Below are 21,184 nucleotides of genomic sequence, written 5' to 3' on the forward strand. Positions count from 1 at the left end.
CGAGATCTACACCCGCTCTAGCGGAGCATTTAGCCGATTGGAGTGCCAGCCTAATGTCGTTTAAAAGTATCCTTGGGACCTCAGAAAGAGGCGGGATAAAGCGGAAACATCAACATGACAAATAAATAAGAGAAAAAAAACATCAATTATCAAAGGACTTCCAACAATTAAAGACGGTCCACCTTATTCTTAAATTGGTCAAGAAGGAACTAAACCAGCAGTATAGTCATTGGGTAAGGTCTCACAGAATGCAGATGTACCAAAAGGACGGTGAAAAAATGCTGCAGGCAATGCATAATAAAAACTTGTGCCAAATATGTAAATGATTTTGACATAGGAGTGCGGCAATTAAATCCCATCCGTTGTAGCTGAATAGAATGTGGATTGTAGGCCTGGAGAATGGCCTGTGGGAGGTAGGGCTGGGGACAGCTGTAAGGCAGTTAATATGAGACATTAAAAGAAGTAAGACCTAATCCATGTCTCAGCATCATCATTAATGTTATGGAAGATATGCATGAAATCAGGATCAAAACAATTGGCGACGAGGAGATAACCGACCCACACATCTGATAAAAAAAAAATTAAATTTTTTAAAATAAAATGGCACAAAGAGCTGGACCATAAGGACCTAATGATCAGCCTATGGAGATGGCTGAAAGGACACTGATGAGCCAATGGAGATGGCTGGAAAAAAAGGAAAAAAGGTTGCTCTGGGCAGGGCCAAAGGAAAAAAGGTTGCCCAAGGAAGGGCCAAGGAAAAGGTTGCCCAAGAAAGGGCCAAAGGAAAAAAGGTTGTCCAAGGAAGGGCCAAAGGAAAAAGGTTGCCAAAGGAAGGGCCAAAGAAGAAAATAAAAAGGTTGCCCAAGGAAGGGTCAAGGAAAAGGTTGCCCAAGGAAGGCCTAAAGGAAAAAAAGTTGCCCAAGTAGAGGGACAAAGGAAAAGAAATATTGCCCAAGGAAGGGGACAAAGTAACCTGAGGAGGAGGTTGCACAAATATATATTTTTATATATATATATATATATATATATATATATATATATACACAAGCAAACGAAATAAATAAAGAAAAACAACAAGGAACAAGCAAAATAAAGGTAACGTGCTCCAGTTGGAAGTGACATCAGTTGGGAAAAGAAAACTGCAGCAGTCATGGAGAAGGTAAGATTCGCTGTGCTTTTTAGCCCATAGCGTAAACAAACCCAAAGGAGAAATGAACGTTATGCTGCAATGTATTAAGCTGGCTTTTATGAATTTATGCCGATGCAGCGTGTGTATGGTTGTGATTAATGGTAAGCTGGTGTGTGGCCATTGAAACCTGCAATTTATTAAGTAACACAGTGTATGGTGCTGTATATTCATTAATGGAAAGAGCCGCTCCATCAGGAAAGCATTTTTTTAAAATGAAAATTGAATGTAAACAAACCTCACTGAGCGCAAGAGGCAAGATTGCAGGACCAGTGTTTTGTTTTGCATTTGTTTTGCTTGAAAAGATAATGGTTTTAAGGAAGCATGGCCACACTGAGTGAAGTCATAAAGGTTACCATGGCAACCCAGCAAGTGCAAATACAAGCAATTTCCTAGCCATATTATGAAATGAGATGAATGAAGTTAGAAACAAAATGCTATTGTAAGATGGAGTATACGGCCCAAACAGTCAAATATTACAATATTGTGATGAAAGATAACATTTCATGATAATATTACAAGATTAAAGCAAACTGTAACGTTGCATTTACTAACAGTGTTCCTGCCGACTTGAAAAGGTTAACATGAAGAAAGGGAAATAATGTTGGAATACATGAGAGTCCACTGCACTCGATCATCTGGTAAATAAACAGAACGTCGAAAACTTGCCACTGTGTTTTGAACAGTACCATGTTTTTTTCGTTTACATTAATGCCAATACACCATTTTGAGTTATGTGTTGCCTAACTAAAAATAACAACTTTGACTCAAACCCTGCCATTGGGTGTAATTAGCATCGGGACTACCTGCTAAATAAAGAGAGGGTACAAATTGAAAACATAAGATTGCTGCAATGTGAAGATACGGCACAGCTGGTGAACTGTTACGGACCCTGTACTGTAAAGGTTGTGCGTGCTTGGTGTTAGCGTGTTCAATCTATTAATGCAGTAATGTGAAAAGAAAACATAGCAAAGTAATTAAAGGCAAAAGGTCACCTGATTCAAAAATACAAATGAAAATGAAATGAAAGCGAATTCAATGGAAATAATACGAAATAAAGACAATAATGGAGAATGAAATTAGAGGAAATAAATGACAAGGGAAATGAAAGGTTGGCATAGCAATGCAGTGAGATAGAGGATGTAATAATGCACACCACATGAGAGCAGGAAAGAGGGAGGAACGAAGTGCGAAAGAGGATAAAAGAGTGGCACTTGCTCCTGAACAATAAAGACGTCAATATAGCAGCACTGTTTCAACGCAGGGCAAAACTGCCAATTTAAAATGAGTAATAATGGGAAATGAAAGGAATACAAAGGGTGCAAATGTAAATGCCGTTGTGCAAGGAGAAGAGAATTATATCAAAGAGAGTCTGTCAAGGCAGTAAAGCCAAATGAAAGAAGGTCTAACTGAAAAGAATTTTAAAAATGGAGGGGGGCATGGAAAGAAGAGGGCTGCTGACCAATGTGAAAGGTGTTGGCGTAGCTACAGGGGATGCTTCGCTCTTCCATGCAATGTTCCAGGATGAGTTGGAAGGAGAAATATCAAAATAAGGAAGAAACAGTGATGAAATATAACAGATGGCATGCCACAGTCTAGGTCACTTTAATAATCTCAAACAATACTTTAATAGACACAGGCTGTGCAAGGACTGCAATATGAGAAGTGCCAGCACTGAGAAGTGGAGCCTTTTCATGCCAAAGAACTCATCTGCTAAAATACTGCACAAACACTGGAGTGCCTCACTTGTGTCCCATCTCTACTCAAAGACAACCAGCGGTTCACAAAAAACATCCACTTGGGGGAGAGGAGACAAGTTTGAATGCTGCTTTCCCTTCTCTGTGTCAACTTTCTCAAACTTCTATGATAAGTGTCCGAAATGTCAAATGTTGGTGGATGGAAAGCCAAATGACTCAATTTTCTCATCTCTGGAAGATGAACTTGTGTGTTATTGGCAATGTGCTTCTCAAACGGGCACCAACCGTCTATATGCATGTTGGTATGTAATACAAGATGGATGTTCAGAATTTTGGATATTGCTTGAAAGTTACCGCAATGACAGAGTAATTTGAAAGTCGTGGAATACATTACAAAATAAAGCAAAGCAATAATGACAGCCTGTAAGAGCTCACCAAAGAATGACTTAAAAAAAAAAAAGGAAAAAGAGAAGGAAAGGGGAGATATGATGAAGTGAAGGATGCAGTGGAAAGTGTGACGGGTGCAACAGGGAGGCTCCTGACGTCAGCATTAATTAGTTTACAGTGACAGTAGCTCTCACAGTACTGTATGGAGAGCAGGATGTGATAAACTGTGACTGAATAACGATAACAACACAACCCATTCCAGATACAATAACCCAGCCGAATGGAGAACATGGAGGCAGATTAAGGAATAACTGAAATGTAGAAATTCAGGCACAGACTGCATACAAAAAAAAATGCAAACAGAACTGGAAATAAGGAGAAACAGATTGGTTATGCTGTACCATAAAATGATACCAAGTAAAAAGGGATGCCCAGGTAAAAGTGTACAGGGTGGGTATATTGTCAGTGGAAGCACGCTGATTGACTGTCACAGCCTTAACTTTGCATTGCAATGTGCCTGGTGAGGAAGGAACCGTCATAAGAGAATAACAGAGGAGATTCAAGGACACAGGAATGTGAGAGGCCTGGCTCTGATGGAGTATTTTATTTGCAGAGCACAAATTGTGTATTATTGAACAGTCTATTAGTGAACAGAAGTAGGCTGTGAATTGTGGACACCTTGAACAGTTGGGTATGTTGAATTCAGATGATAAGTAAGGGGGGGTGTTGTAGCTGAATAGAATGTGGATTGTAGGCAAGTGAGCCTGGAGAATGGAATGTGGAAGGTAGGGCTGGGGACAGCTGTAAGGCAGTTAATATGAGACATTAAAAGAAGTAAGACCTAATCCATGTCTCAGCGTCATCATTAATGTTATGGAAGATATGCATGAAATCAGGATCACAACACCATCCAAGAAGAAACCTGGGTGACTCCTTTTAGGACATTATATGGGCCAATCAACTCCATTACAACTCCAGTAGAAGAGTTGCCCTTAAACAACAATCTATGATGCATACAAATAGAAAGAGAAGAGATAAGAGCAATCACTGCTAAAGCAAGTACCTGAAGAGCCCACGGCCCTGATGGGCTATCCAACGCCATCCTGAAATTAGCTCCTGACCTATGGACAGATTTCTGTGCTGAATTGGTTGAACGAATAAAACAACAACAAAAAATACCAGCATCTTGGAAAAAGGTGGTAGTCATACCAATTTACAAGAAAGGGGATAGAAACAAACCCTCAAACTACCGCCCAATTTTGCTCCTGGATGTTTTAGGCAAAGTCTTTGCCGGAATCCTTCTTAAAAGACTAAAAGAATGGATAGGTGAAACAGAAAACTATGACCCACGGCAAACGGGATTCATAAACAACATAGACTGTGGGCTGAATCTCCTCCTAATCAGGAGCCTCCTAAAGAGAAAGATCCTGAAAGCCAATGAACATCTATATAGGGCGTGTATTGATATGGAGGCAGCCTTCAACAGCGTAAATAGACCGAGGTTATGGACCAAACTGGAAAACAAAAACTACCCTGAAGAACCTTTGGAGGCAATCAAGGCCCTGCATACTGGAACCACCCTGCAGATCCATTTAGATGAGCAAAGAAATCTATCCAAAGAAATTGAAAATTGCAGAGGTTTAAAACAAGGATGCACGTTGGTAGCCATCCTCTACAACTTCTTCATTAATGACATGACCGAAAGTGCTCGAGCCGCCAAGATCATGCTCGCCAAAGATAAATGGAACATCTGTGGGGCACCTGCTCTATGCCGATGACTTAGTTTTGTTAGACCTTACCCAAATAGGCCTCCTGAGGAAGCTGGATGCACTCCAGGCATATGTAATACAAAACGGACTAAGGGTCAACGTAGGAAAATCCTATATCCTAGTGCGCAAGAAATCTAGAACAAGAGTAAAAAGATCCTTTATCTGGTCACTTGGCTAGGCTACCCTGAGTACATCAACTGTGATGAGATATCTGGGAATTATGATCAGCGCAGACAGCAGAGAATCACCTTGAATGGATAGTCTTTTGCTAAAAATGAAACAACTTACAGCGCAAAGTCTCCTAATAAAAAGAAAAGATGGAAAATGTTCTCTACAGCCAGTGATCACGTACTATAACCAGAAAGTTGTCCCTGATTTGACATATGCTGGAGAAGCAGGCCTGAATTTCCCAAAAAATTGTTGGGACCAACTGAAAAGTAAATACTGGAGGTGGGTCATGCGGCTCCCAAATACAGTACCAATGGGAGTCATAAGACATGAGCTGAGCCTCTACTCTTTACATGTTCGGATTCAGTGGATATCCTTGATGACCTTCAGAAAGGTGACAGGATTTGACTGCCCACCCCAATACCATATAATCAGAATCAAAGAAGACGGAAGGATTTTTTGTCCCCTGAACAGTCGCGAGACTTGTGTATCAACCTATTGACCAACCTGTTCTTGTCTGTTGAATCTCTGCGCGTCGAGCCTAAGAAAGTGAAAGAAGCCTTGCTGGCCGGAGACTGGGCGGAGACGGAAGTGCCGGGGAGTTTCTCCCGGGGTCAGCTGGGCCGTCCGCGGACCTCCGGGCTGGGAGGCCCCAACTCCTCCGCATTTCCCAAAAATGAGTATGAGACACACGCAAGAAGCAAGGTGGTTCTGCTGTTTATTGAACAACGGCAGGGATGGGTCTAGGATCGTACTCGTCCGTCCAGACTCTCAACATTCGTGGGGCTCGCAGACCCCTTTTTGCCTCAGTATGACGCGCTACTTGCGTCACCTGGGAAAGTTAGCAAAAAACCTATCGCCACTCTGGATTGGTTCCTCGAGTGGTAGGGTTAGTATAGCATACATATAGAGAACATTGTTAGTGGTTGAGGGTCAGTCAGGTGGTATATTTGGGTTGTCCCTTCTATTAGATACTTGAAAATTGTTACACAAAGACCCCCTAATGATTGGCTAATGTTAGTGGCGTCAGTGATGAGTGCCCCCATGTTCTGATTGGTCCACTCGCGAGCCCCCCAGCCTGGGACCATCGTTCCCAGCTTGCGGTGTACCTGTCATTTGCAACAATATGTAACTATGTATTCGTGCAGACAATGCGTGGATTTGCTCATAGGCCTGAGAGCAGACCATTCCCATCGCTGTAGGTGTCCATTGGGTCATTTCATTGTTGCAGCCTGTGTCCCAGACGTGGGACCCAGGCGACTTCTCCCTCGTGGGTCTGGCACCTTGTCAGGTTTGGCTTGGTCACGTGAGGAGAGACCGTGGCTGAGGCAGAATTCGGCACATTTAAAGTTGTATTTGCCTCTGCGTGCCTGCTTTTGCTTACAGGTGTGACCTTGGCGTCGGCTGGTAGCATACGAGTTGCAACATCGCTCCCTTGGCTGTCAGCTCTCACTGGGCTCGTTCTGCATGGTCAGCACTTGTACTCTTGCTCGTTCAGTGTAGATGGCGGCTCTTGCTTGCGGCCTACTTGGGCCTGGTTCATAGGTGGGGATGTGTAATGCACGGCACTTATGTTGCGGTGTCACATGGCTTCATAGGCAGTATCATGTCTTCGTTGTATTTTCATCACGATGCAAGGGTCGGGAGAAGCGTCAGCAAGCATGTACACGAGTGCTTTGTGCGTCTTGCGTTTCTGCATTTCGGAAAACCTATGTGAAAAATAATAAAGATGCACGTCAGTGGGTGTATCTGTCACCTACGTCATAGCACTGAGTATATTCTTTGTGTGGATTGGTGTGGGAGTGTCCAGTGTGCATGGTTGCATGTGTGTTCTTCACAGTTGGCTAAGTCGTCATGGCATCTCTAACGATGTAGGTGCTTGTTGTAGAGGGCTTAGTCGAGTTCATCCATGCCGCAGGTGTCGGCTTGAGTAGGGCAGGCTGGCGGGCAGGCTGGTGGGCCCATCCGTATGTTCTTGTACCAGGGTATTTGGTCATCTGGTAGATAGACAAATTCATCTCGTGGCGGGTGTCTGGGCCGCGATCCTTTAGGCCAGGGGCGCGAGGAGATTGGAGGGAGTCTTTTCTCCCATTCTCCCACTTCAGTCCCCCCTCTGGTCGACTTGTCAACCACAAACATATCATTTTCTCTATCTCCTCTTACTCTCCATATTTTAGTCACTCCTCCCAGGTGTCCGTAGTGGTTAACATGGTCCTCAAATGACCAATACATATATACACAACTTCCTCCCGGTTTGCAGTATACCCATCTTCCAATGTAGCTCCTCGGGTTTCTTGGGTTTTCAAGCTTTACAGATGGTGGGTCTAGGTGGTTGGTGATGATCTGTCTGCGCAGTTTTTCTCTTTCCTTTATTATGGTGTCTGTGTGCTGGTCATCATCAGTTGGCATCAAGGGGTGCATACCAACCATTTCGATCATTTCGTCTGTAGTGCGAGCCTTCCTGGCCTTCCAAAACCTTATTATAATCAATGCAGCTCCAGCCAGTATTATGCATCCAACTATAATCTTCAGCCCGTCCGACAGCCATGATGGCATCCATGACCATAACAATGAAAAACAGCTATCATCCTTCTTCATTCCTTTACTTTTTTCCATCATTTTGGAGTGCATCGGGGCCAGTTGTGATACTGCTTCGGTGAGTGTACCATTGTCGGCATCGTTGGCTTGAATAAATGTGCAGCATGATTGCCCTATCTTTGCGCAAACTCCTCCCTCCATCGCTGTGAGGAGGTCTAATACATATCTGTTCTGTAGTGCTACCATTCTCACCACTCGTAGGTCCTCTTTTATTGCGTTGAATCTGTTTACTGTTGAATTAATGGTCATCATTAGTTCCCATCGGGTTATCTGGAGCCATTTAGCGTTTGCATAAGCTTGTAGTCCAGGGTGTATTATTGACGAGAAGAACATAGCAGCTCTGCTAAATAACCTGTGTTCTGGTGGGATAGAAGTGAGTGCTGTTTCTGACCTTCCCCACAGGTAGTTTCCTGTTAAGGGTTCTCCTTGTCTCTTTTTCCTGTTTAGGACATTATTGTTGTTGTTGTTGTTTTCTCTCTCCTTTGATTGTACAGATCTCTTCTTCCTCTTGTTCCCTTCATCCATCTTGGGGAAGTTGGCCATATTCACATGTTTTTGGGGCACCACTAGCGATGGTACATTGATGTGTACCATTGTGCATATACCATTCCACAACGGGGGCAGGGTGTGATATGCCTTATTTCCGCAGGCCCAATAGTGATCCATTATCACTGCCGTTCCAGCACCCCCCTCTGGTAATTCTAACACGTTTCCACAGTTGGTGTTGTATCCCACCTCCACATCTCCTCTGTGTTGGTAGCATAACTTGGGCGCGGTCAGCGGTAGTATGCTCATTGGGTCTTCATCCTTCTCCATCCATGTCAGCATGGGTACGTACTTGCCCCATGTCGTCCAACATCTGTCATTGTGTTCCTTTATGGTGGTAATATTTTCTCTTGTTACCATGTTGCTACCGACCACTCCTATGTCCCATTCGTTGTTCATGTATACCTTCCCTGTTATTGTTACCAGTGGCCTTTCCCAACACCCTTGTGTACCAGGAACTTCAGTGGCATACCAATCACATGGTAGGTATTGTAGTGTTACTTTCTTCGTTTCTCCCTTTTCAGGGCCACTTGTCATGTATCTGTACGCTTCAGCATGCAAACTGCTCTTGTGGTAACTCAAATATGACTTGAGGAAATTGTTTTCGTACGGGTATGTGTCACGCGTTTTCCACTCCATTCTCATCACCGTTCCTTGAAATCGCCCTCTCGTTTGGAATAGTGGCAGATATACTATACATCGTGCTGTCTTTTCTTCTATTTCTGTGGCGACGAATGTTCGAGAAGCGCTCATGGCGTATGGGATCAGTGAGCAAACATAACAGCTGTCTTCTGTTGTCTGCTTACCTATTTGGGTCATGTTCTGGTACCACATGTTGTTCGAGACGTGTGCTGAATCTGTTATGTAATTATCAATACCCTTATCATCTGAGTATGTGCTGCGTTTAACTCTACTTCCCTTATGCAGAGGGTTGCTAGTACCACCTGACGTAACACCTGTTGCAGCCGTGGGAGGGGGTATGTTAGGTTTGGGTGCAGCCATAATATTGACTTTTCTGCAATACAGAGGCAGCCAATAGACCAGTGATGACCAATACTCCTATCATTTTTATTACAAAAGCTAGTCGACCGGCATTTGCTCTTATCTTGCTGCAGTCCGGCAGCTTATTCTTGCGACGTTAAAGTTGCCCGCCTGAAAATTCTCAATACGCTTGTTATTATTGTTAGTTGTTGTTATCAAGCTCTCCCTATCAAGTAGTCGTTCATTGCCCAGGCGAAGAGCTGTTCCCACGCCAACCTTAGTGATCTATCTCTTAGAGCAGGTAAGTGCTGGTGAAGATGGGGAAATGATTGTTCTATGGCCAAAACAAATGCGGTGTAATAGACGCGTACCCTCCTTTTTTTTTGGTACTTTGGCCTTCTTATATGATATACAAATTGGTGTGATAGGGCTTCAGGGTAGTTATCATCCGTGGGTAGCATCTACTCCTGGGCAATGTACGCTGTTAGTTACTTATTTTCTCGACAATACAATTACACACGGTACCTGCATGTGCGAGAGAGAAAAAGAGAAAACATACAAGTGTTTACATATGTGTGTGCACAAAACAATGTTCTTCAATTGGGGGTGACCTTAGTGGGCAGGGGGGGGTTTGGGGCTCAATTGGCGGAAGTCAGTTTACTTTTCCATCTCGTGACCATGGGATGGGCTGTGGGCAAGTGTCCAGTGTCTATTTCAGTACTTGCCTCTGGGGACTCTGGGGGGTGGTCGGGTGTAGTGACACTAATGTCGTCAGCTGTGGTCGACGTCTCCTTCTCTGTAGCCGATGCTGTCGTTGTTCTTCCAATGGCCCTGTCGGTAACGCTAGGGCGGGTCTGGAGTTTGTAGATCTTCACGTCGTGTAGGTGATTCCAAGCACGCTTATCCTGCAACTTCACCGCTCTCGTAGCTACCTCCTCTACCAAATGAGGACCAGTAAAGCGTGGGCCGTTCCACTTTCTATTGAAGTTGTGGAGTAGCACGTGGTCACCTTTAGCAATTTTGCTTAGTCCTTCTTTTCCCAATTCTTTGTCGGTGTCTTCTTGTTGACAACTCTTAGACCAGCCCCGCGTGCGCTCGAGCTGTTGACATACAAACGCTACACTAGTAATCAAAGAAGACACATATTGATACATTTCATCACCAAGAACAGTTGCAGTGTTTTCATAATCTGTGTATGCTCTTGATGTAGGTGTTAGAGGAAGGCGCATTTGACGTCCTTTCACCACCTCGTGAGGAGTGAGGTGGTGGTCAGACCCTGGCCTATTCCTTAGCTCAAATAGAGCTAGCGGAAGACAATACAACCAGCTCTTCTTTGTTGTTTGCTGTATCTTTGCTATTTCTTCTTTCAATAGGCCGTTCAGGCGTTCACATTTACCGTTGGCCTGCGGGTGATATGCACACGCAAATGTATGCTTAATGCCCAGCAAAGACGTGATGTGCTGAAACATTTCATTAGGGAAGTGTGGGCCGTTATCTGACCGCAGCACTTCACACACACCCCACCTGGGGAAAACCTCCCTCACTAGAAATTTAGCTGCTATGAACGCATCTGCATGTGAGCAGGGTCCTGCCTCAATCCACCTGGAGAATGGGCATACCACTACAATCATATACCTATTTCCTTGACATACTTGATCATATCAACGTAATCAATATGAATGTGCAGGAAGGGTCCCTCTGGCCGGGGTATAGTACCTTTTATCACTTGCAGCGTGTGACCGGCCGTAAACTGTTGGCATTTAAGGCAATTGCTGATAAAATTTGTTACATGAGAATTTAACTCGGGGCAGAACCAGTCTTCCCTAATTCGTGCTGCAATGACCTCCTTTCCTCTATGAGCTGGGTGATGGAGCTTGGCCAGGGCGGTGTTCAACAGTGCCAATGGCATGACCACCTTTCCAGTGTTATTTTGACGTCACAGTGCGTCAATTGGGGACATCGTACATCCTCTTTTTACCCATAGTTCCTTTTCTGCCATTGGTGCGGCCGCCTGTAATTCCATTATCTGTGTGGCTGGGAGATGGGTGTACCCTTCTTTCATCAACATCTGTTTAGCCATCCCCCTCCCTCTCCCTCTCTCTGACTCTGGGGGGCTCCATATTTCACCAAAATACGCTGCATGTTTGGCATGTGCGTCTGCTGTTTCATTCCCTTTTGGGATATGGTCTTCTCCATTAGTGTGTGCGGGACATTTAACCAAAGCTATTTCTTGGGGATCATTGATTACTTCAATTAATTCAGCTAACAAGAGAGCATGTTGTACTGGTGTACCATCAGCCCTCCTAAACCCCCTTCTTTGCCATTTTATCAACCCTGAGGGGACAGTTGACGTGACATATGCGCTATCAGAATATATAGTAACTCTTTTGTCAACGCTTTCCTTCAACGCCAAGATCAGTGCAACCAATTCTGCAGCTTTAGCCGAAAATGCTGTGGTAACTGTACACATTTCACCGGGACACACACCAAATCTTCTGTCATTTTTACAACCTCTGTCCCAGTTCTTCTTATCCCATCACTTTGGTCTATTGTTGATGACCCATCAATGAACAAGAGCTCTCCACCATTGAGCGCATCCTCTTCAACATTTCTAGTACATGAGTACATTTCGATAGTCTGCGTACAGTCGTGAGCATAATCACCTTCCTCAATAACTTCCGCTGTGAACCTTGCGGGGTTAACTGTACTGCATCTAACAATTGATAGTTCTGGTCTACACAAGATGATCTCATAACCTGATGCCCTCTGCATGGTTAGTGTGGACTTAGGCTTGTTCAATATTGCAAATAGTGCATGCTCCACGAATAGTGTGGTTGGGCACCCCATTGTAATAGATGATGATTTTTCTACCGCGAATGCAGCTGCGGCGAGACTGTTCACAAGGGAAATGGCCTAACATAACAGGGTCCAAGTGACCGCTGTAGAACGCTAATGGCTTGTCTCCCATGCTTGTTTTCTGAGCCAATACTGCTTTCATTACCGCTGAGTCGCAATGTGAAAAGATAAAGAACTGCCGTTCATAATCTGGGATGGCCAGTACCGGAGCAGTTGATATTGCGTTCTTCAACTCGTCAAATGCTTCCTTCATTTCCCTTGTCCACCCCAATGTTTTGTCCCCTTTGTTTGCTTCTCTCAATGCTTCAAGTAGGGGTCCTATGTATGAGCTGTAATCAAAAACCCGTGCTCTACAGTAGTTGCACAATCCCAGGAACTGCTGCAGCTCCCTCACTGTTTGTGGTAGTGGCGTGTTTGATATAGCTTGTGCTCTTTGGGGTGCAATCTTTCTTCTGTGTTGGGATATTAGTTGACCAATGTATAATACCTGTTCCTGACAGTACTGTAACTTTTCTTTGTCTACCTTTTAACCTTTTTCCGCCAATACTGTCAACATGTTCAATGAGTCCTCCCTGCACCTTTTCTCGCTTGTGCTGCAACATATTGCAGCACCGTACTTTCCAATTCGACGTTTCCCAAGTCCATCTGTATTACTCTGTTAAAAATTGAGGGTGACTCGCAGTACCCTTGTGGTAACCTGGTGTGTTTCCATTTTGTGTTTCTGTACGTGAAGCTTGTCAAGTCTTGTGAATCTGGATGCAGTGGTATTGAGAAAAAGGCATTTTTGAGGTCAATCACTGTGAACCGTGAGGCCTCTGCTGGAATTCCACATAATATTGTGGCCGGGTTTGCTGCTATGGGGTATTTTGCTTCCACAATGTTGTTCAAGGGTTTGAGGTCTTGGATAAAACGCCAAGACCCTCCTTTAGCTTTGCGCACTGGGTACACGGCCGTGTTACATGGTGATTCTGATGATACCAGTATGCCATTATTTATTAGGGCCGTTATTGTTTCGTAGATGCCCTCATCTGCCTCTTTTGATAGAGGGTATCGCTTTACTCTAGGGAGTATTGCACCCTTTTTCAGCTTTATTCTTACTCCCCCGATACTCTTTATGAAGCCCACGTCATAGGGACTGGTGGTCCACAGAGATGTAGGAACTTTTGCCATATCTTCCTCGTAAAAGGGAACTGGTGTAGATGCGGGTGCTTCAAGTGCCATGGCAATTTTCTGTGCCACTTGCTTATATGTCACTCTCCACACTCATCATGAATACCATTTCACCCTCTTCCTTGTCTTCTGAAAAGAGCTCCTCATCGGACACCTGGGTGAGCCTGCATCCCTCAGCCAGCGCTATCACTGCCCTCCATGCTCTCCCTTCCCGGTCTTGGGCATGTACTGCGATATAATCAGCAGTCGCTATAATACTCTCAATGCTCACCGAAATCACCTTCCCTTCTGGTTCATTGGCTGGTGTCTCAGGCCTGAACAAATATGCTGCTGGCCTCCTCCAGATCTTTCCTTCTATTCCTGGCATCCAGGCGAATGCCATGTCCGTTCCGTACTGGAACAGTTCGCCATCCACTGGCTCAGCCCTAGTTACTGTCTGTCCACAGTATGCTTGAAGTATTTGTCGTGCAGTGAGCATGTTTATTCCTGGAGTGGAACAAATTATGCCATCCTCCGTGAAGGAGATTGTCATATTTAGCCTGCTCATTATGTCCCTCCCGAGTATGTTCACTGGTGACTCCCTTGAATACAGGAGTGGGACAGACATGTCATAATCTCCAATAGATAAGGAGATGTTATCAGTAAAGGGAACCAACCCCCTAGCCCCAGAGAATCCTTGGGTGTTCATGGCCTCACCTGACATCTTAAATTTACCTTCCCTTATGCAAGACCGGGTTGCCCCAGTATCAACAAGGAATGATCATTTTTGTCACCTATCGTTACCTCAATGCATGGTTCCTCCACACTATTAGGTGTTACCGACAGGATTGGACACACCAAGGACGTCTGTGGGCTGTCCTATTGTGGGTATAATGACTGACCACTCCCTGTGTAAGGGTTGTGTCCCAGGACAGTCACCCTTCCCAATTGTGTTTGTTGTAGCTGTGTATCGGTGGAGGTTACCTTATGGTCCTGTATTTGAGTGGGCTGCTGCACTGGCTGCACTTGGTGTTGTTGTGTTATTGCTACCTGTTGTTGCGGTAGTGAATATGTCTGTGGCTGTTGTTGCGTTACTAACCTTTGCTGCGTGCTGCCCTGTGGCAGCCCCTGCTGTTGTTGGTAACTCTGCTGTTCCCTTGTAGGCCCTTGTTGTCCTTGTTCCCCCAATGCTGGTGTGGAGGGTCTCATTCTACATGTGCGTGACATGTATCCTAACATTCCACAAATCCAACATACAGGTGGTTCCCTGGTCTGCCATGGGAAACTTCCTGAATTATCCTGGTATACTGGTTGCCCAGTGGGGTAGAAGCTTCTGAATCCTCCCCCTTGTTGTTGTGCATGATAGCCATATCCCCTCCCCCTCATCATTCCTCCCCTTCCCCTGTTGTTATTCTAATATCCAGTTCCTGATGTCATGTACCCTCCTCCCATGTTAGCCGTGTATGGTGGGGGTGGTGGCAGCTGTTGTGTTATAATTTGTGGTGATTGTATTTGGGAGGGATCTTGTGCGGCCACTACTTGCGTGGGGTTTGGTGTCATTGTTGTAGGTGTAGTTATTAGTGCTCCTTCCATCGTGTACTTAGTCAGTTTTTTCTGCACTAATTTAGCCTCTTCTGCTTTTCTATGTTCTTCCTTTTGTTTCATCTTTCTTGCCACGTCCTACAATGGTGTACTATTGTCAGTTGTATTTCCGGCCAAGCCTTTGCTTCCATCCCCACTACTTTCTTCAATTTTTTCTGTACTGCCTCCGGGAGCCCTTGTATTAGTATGTGATAAAATATTGCCGGTGTCTTGTCCCATTGCTCTCTAGTTTCCATGCGCCACTTCTCCCGAATCTCCTGGATATAATCAACAGGATCTTCGTTCTCGCGCATCTTGTGTGACGTAATTGCTCCTATGTCTGAGGTGTCTGGGTATTGTACCCTCAGTGCTTGCTATAATGCATGTCTGCAATTCGCAAATGGCGCCCCGTCATGTGATGTGTTCGTTATTGTGACCCCGGGGAAGCCCGCTCTCTTCCAGATGTCATCTGCTGCATCCCCTAATATTGATATTAGTAGGCCCTTCACGTCTCCTACTGCTAGTTTCTGTCCTGCAGTGTGTTTTTCCATCTCATATATCCATTTCCCCGCTCCTCCACTTAGTGATGGGAGCCTACACTTTATATTTTCCTTATCTGCATGCTTCCAAGGGACGTATTGTGGTCCAACCCCCCCCTCTCTCCAAAAGTGGCATTAGATTGTGTCCTATCTGCCCCCCGGGTGTCGCGGTGTTGAGTCCGTATACCCCTCCTTTTCTTCTGTGTCGTCTACGTCATCTGTTATGTATATATTTCCCCCGCTCATAGCTGTTTCCCCTTCATCTCTTCCCCTTCTTTTATTATTTCCTTTATTTGATGTGGGCGTGTGTGTTTGTTCTTCCTGCCTGCGTCCGGGGAGATCTCTAAGCCTGCCGGCGTAGGGTGTGTGTTCAGGAGCGGGTGTGGGTGGATATGTTGGACGGGATGATGAGGGTGTAGCTGCACGTGTTTGCCTTCCCGCCATTCCTTGTTCTCCTTCCTCACTTCCCCCCAGCTCTTCCTTCCTTCTGCAAGCCCATGGTGATTCCCTGTTGGTGCGGGTGATGTACAATTTGTCTAAGCTTTCCCTTTCGCCGTTTCTTCCTTCTCCCCCATTCCTTCTTCTTCCTCACTGCAAAAATCATCCAGGAGCGACAACCCCCAATCTGTCTTTTTCCCCCTAATTGTCACTGTTTTTAAATCTATTAGATCCGTTCCCCCTACTTCTTCTTTACCAATTGCTCCCTTTTGTGCTGATGTTGTTGCTACCTCTGTGTCCCTGCGTACATATCTCCTTATCCCACTCTCCCCTCTCCTATCTCCTCTTTCCCCTTCTCTTTTCTCTACTATTTTTCCTCCTATTTCTTCTCTTTTCTTTTTTAATTCCTCCATTACCTCACTACTCATCTTTTCTAATATCCTTTCTTCCTCTCTCCTCCTTTCCCATCTCTCTCTATCCCTTTCTAATATGCTTTATATTACCCTCCCTTCCTCGTATTTCTTTGTGGTTTCTGATAGTATTTTTCTCTTCCATATTTCCATTTCCTTTTCTTTCTCTTCTTCCTCCCTTTTCCTGTTGCGCTGCGCTGCTCAAGATACCCTTTCTGCTACCGCCTTCATCCTTTCAGCTTCCCTCTTCCGTTCTTCAGTTCGTTCCCTCATTTTTTCTAACTCATTCTTACTTTCTTTCCTTTCTCTCCTTCTCTATCTTTCCTCCCTCTCAAGCTGTTTAATCAGGGCGTTTTGCTCATTCCTTAACCCGGCCAATCGTTCCTCCAAAATCTCCTCCTCCTCTCGTAACAGTTCCCCTTCCTTCCTTTTTCCTCCTTCCCCTTTTATCTCACTCTCATTGTCATCATCCTCATTCATTTTCCTTACTACCTTCTTCTCTTCTCCTGTTAATGTCCCTCACAATTTTAATAACACCTGCACAGCTACCCACTCGTCGTGTCCTATGGCTGGGATTTGTTCTTCACTAGTCTTCCCTTCCCTTGCGAGCATCTTCGTATAAGTTGGCCCTACCACACTCGTCACCTCCCCCCCGTGTAGCCACCTGTAGCTGTATATGGTGGTGGGCTGTATGCTGGGTTCGAATACCCCTCAGCCGCCGTTAGTTGTTGCCTTACCACTTCTCGTAGTTCCGTTACACGATATAAGCCCCCTTCCTCCTTTTTCACCACTTTCGCTAAGGGCATGTTGTCGGTCCACTCCTTTTTTATTTCTGCTTCATTGACATTGCTAAACTTCTCCCCCCCTCTTGTTCTCTTACCGCGCACTGTGTGCTTTCAACCTCCTTTTCCCCATTCTCTTCTTCCTCCTTAATCTTCTTCTCCTCCTTTATTTCCCCCACAGTGAACATTCCGGTCGGTCCTGGTCGGGACCCCTGGAACATCCTCCATAAGTTAAACACCTCCACATGGTGCATCAACTTCTTCCCCTTATATGTGTTATGTAGATGTGTCAGTAGCGAGTGTTGGACATATGGGTCGAAACTGCCGTTAGGCGGCCAGGTTGTTGTCATTTTGTTGTTCGTCCCTTGTGTCCATTCTATGCTGTATTTAATTAGTTTCTCCCTATGGGGTGACAGTGTTTTACATATGTGCTGTAGCGGGGTAGTGAGGGTGTTCCCCCACCCTCCCGAACCTATCCCGTATGACATGGTAGCACTGTGTTGTTAGCTCCCTTCAATATGGTAGTCGTTACCTTGCTAAAAATAAACTCAATCAAATATGACAATTGCAGATGTGTTACCTGGCCCCGTAGTTTGGGGACTTGCGACCGTCCGCTAAAAAGAAAAAGCAGTCAAATATAGCTCTTGCAAGTATGTAGTCTTTTCTCTGTCTTTGTTTCTCTTCCTTAATACCGTTACGGCCCCCTTCGGCCAAGGCGCACGTAGCCCCTGCGGCTGCGTGCCCTATGTGACGTGCTTATACAGCCGTCCCACTTTTCTTCACCCCTCCTCCTCCTTCCTCACTCGTCGTGGCCGGCGTTTTCCGTGCCCCCTCTCCGTCCCCCTCTCCACCTGGCCCCGATTTAATCGTTGCCGTTGACCTCCGTGCCCTCCCCCTTACCACTATTCGCTTCCCCACCACTCTTCAACAACACTGTGTGGTCGAGGTATCCTATGAAAGCCCTACGGGTGACGTCACCGACCTCTCCCAAAACTACCAGTAAGTGCTTTTCACACTTCAGAATGCTCGAAATAAGTTTTGCTATTTATCCCCGTTAACCCCACAGCTGTCCTCTTGTCTCGACTGGAACAAGGTAACCAATAATATAATCAGACTGCGCACGCTGCGTCGCCTCGCGTGTGATACGCCCCTCAACAGGAGGGCTTAACCAGCCAATTATCTTCCGTATTAGGCAACCAGTTCGCTACCGCCTACAGGAAAAAGTCATCTATCTATCGAGTTTCTCTGCTCAATCAATAGGGATCCTCATCTACTCATTGAACAATAATCGCCAATTCGTAGGAAACCGCACACACACACACCCTTACAGGTGGTCACGACCTAAGCCAATCAGTGTCTACGAGCGGTCGCACGTGATGTTTTCGTGCTCCGCTCACTCTTCTTCGTAGCGTAGCAGACTGCTCTCGCACTTGTCCAGCTACCAATCACTTCACCACCAACACTAAATTATCAAATCTTTGCTGCACACCTTGGTAACACCTCCCACCTCCCTTATTCCATTCCTCCCCCCTCCCTCACAACTTCACATTGCTTGTTGGGTGTGGCATACTCACCAAGTTCTCTTGATGCGGGGCCGCTCGACTGCGTGCACCCCTCCAAGCGGCTCGCCACCTCCCCTCGTCTGGACCACGTCTGGACACTCGCCAACCGCGGGCGGGATACTTCTCAACCGGCTTCCAAAGGCCAATATCCGGATTGCGCTGTCCGGTCTTCTCGCAGTTCCGCGATGGTCCTGTAGTCCTCAAAAAGGGGGCAGCGGCAGAGGGGGCCGCGCCGCCGGGCCTCCTCGCAACGAGAGTACTCGGAAAAATAAAAAGGTACATCGTAACCAGATCTCAGCGGTGCCTCCAACTTGTCGGGGAGTTTCTCCCGGGGTCAGCTGAGCCGTCCGCAGACCTCCAGGCTGGGAGGCCCCATCTCCTCCCGCGTTTCCCAAAAATGAGTATGAGACACACGCAAGAAGCAAGGTGGTTCTGCTGTTTATTGAACAACGGCAGGGATGGGTCTAGGATCGTACGCGTCCGTCCAGACTCTCAACATTCGTGGGGCTCGCAGGCCCCTTTTTGCCTCAGTATGACGCGCTACTTGCGTCACCTGGGAAAGTTAGCAAAAAACCTATCGCCACTCTGGATTGGTTCCTCGAGTGGTAGGGTTAGTATAGCATACATATAGAGAACATTGTTAGTGGTTGAGGGTCAGTCAGGTGGTAAACTTGGGTTGTCCCTTCTATTAGATACTTGAAAATTGTTACACTAAGACCCCTAATGATTGGCTAATGTTAGTGGCGTCAGTGATGAGTGCCCCCATGTTCTGATTGGTCCACTCGCGAGCCCCCCAGCCTGGGACCATCGTTGTTCCTAGCTCACGGTGTACCTGTCATTTGCAACAATATGTAACTATGTGTTCGTGCAGACAATGCGTGGATTTGCTCATAGTCCTGAGAGCAGACCATTCCCATCGCTGTAGGTGTCCATTGGGTCATTTCATTGTTGCAGCCTGTGTCCCAGGCGTGGGACACAGGCGACTACGCCCTCGTGGGTCTGGCACCTTGTCAGGTTTGGCTTGGTCACGTGAGGAGAGACCGTGGCTGAGGCAGAATTCGGCACATTTAAAGTTGTATTTGCCTCTGCGTGCCTGCTTTTGCTTACAGGTGTGACCTTGGCGTCGGCTGGTAGCATACGAGTTGCAACATCGCTCCCTTGGCTGTCAGCTCTCGCTGGGCTCGTTCTGCATGGTCAGCACTTGTACTCTTGCTCGTTCAGTGTAGATGGCGGCTCTTGCTTGCGGCCTACTTGGGCCTGGTTCACAGGTGGGGATGTGTAATGCACGGCACTTACGTTGCGGTGTCACATGGCTTCATAGGCAGTATCATGTCTTCGTTGTATTTTCATCACGATGCAAGGGTCGGGAGAAGCGTCAGCAAGCATGTAAACGAGTGCTTTGTGCGTCTTGCGTTTCTGCATTTCGGAAAACCTATGTGAAAAATAATAAAGATGCGCGTCAGTGGGTGTATCCGTCACCTACGTCATAGCACTGAGTATATTCTTCGTGTGGATTGGTGTGGGAGTGTCCAGTGTGCATGGTTGCACATGTGTTCTTCACAGTTGGCTAGGTCGTCATGGCATCTCTAACGATGTAGGTGCTTGTTGTAGAGGGCTTAGTCGAGTTCATCCATGCCGCAGGTGTCGGCATGAGTAGGGCAGGCTGGCGGCAGGCTGGTGGGCACATCCGTATGTTCTTGTACCAGGGTATTTGGTCGTCTGGTAGATAGACGAATTCATCTCATGGCGGGTGTCTGGGCCGTGATCCTCTAGGCCAGGGGCGCGAGGAGATTGGGGGGAGTCTTTTCTCCCATTCTCCCACTTCAGAAGTAAAACGATCAGAAGCAAAACGTCACACCCTGTCTGCAATGCTTACTGGTTTGCCAACCATCACTGGTTGAATATGCACTGGCAAAAGACGCCAAACGTCGCTTTTGCCAACAGAAAACTGAAACCTTCTGACATCTGATATTGTTTTGCCCTAAATTGAGTAAGGAGAGAACGACCATTCTACTGGAAAAGTTGAACAAAGTCCACGGACTGAATGCTGATGCTTGGTGGGAAGCTTTGTATGGTAGCCAACCAAACACAGTAACAAAAGCACTGGTACTATACTTAAATAGGATGTTTAGGAAGCTATCGGTCCAAGCTAAGTAAGAATGTCACAAGGTTGTGCTTGGACAATTACAGAAAGCCCATCCTATGGCGGGCCACGAAAGTCAACAAAAATAAGCCGAGAGAAAATTTTTAAATGAACTGAAAACGAGTAGGAAAGAAAGGACCCTGTAATGTATGCGACCTGCGAAACGCTCTGAACCTGGCACTGGAAAGAACTGGGATGGGTTCATGGGGAATTCCATTTATTTTTTCTCTTGGCTTCGGAAAGACAGGATTTTCTGAAAAGCAAAAGTTTGTAATATAACTGTGCGCTTAATAATAATTAATAAAAATAGGAGCATCTAAAAAGGAGACTTACTGCTGTTGGAAATGATGGTGCTGAAATGTGGGAAGACAGGGAAATCAGGAAAATTACAC

The sequence above is a fragment of the Ambystoma mexicanum genome, chromosome 6p, assembly GCF_040938575.1.
Source record: "Ambystoma mexicanum isolate Mex_15411 chromosome 6p, UKY_AmexF1_1, whole genome shotgun sequence".
NCBI classification, from domain to species: Eukaryota; Metazoa; Chordata; class Amphibia; order Caudata; family Ambystomatidae; genus Ambystoma; species Ambystoma mexicanum.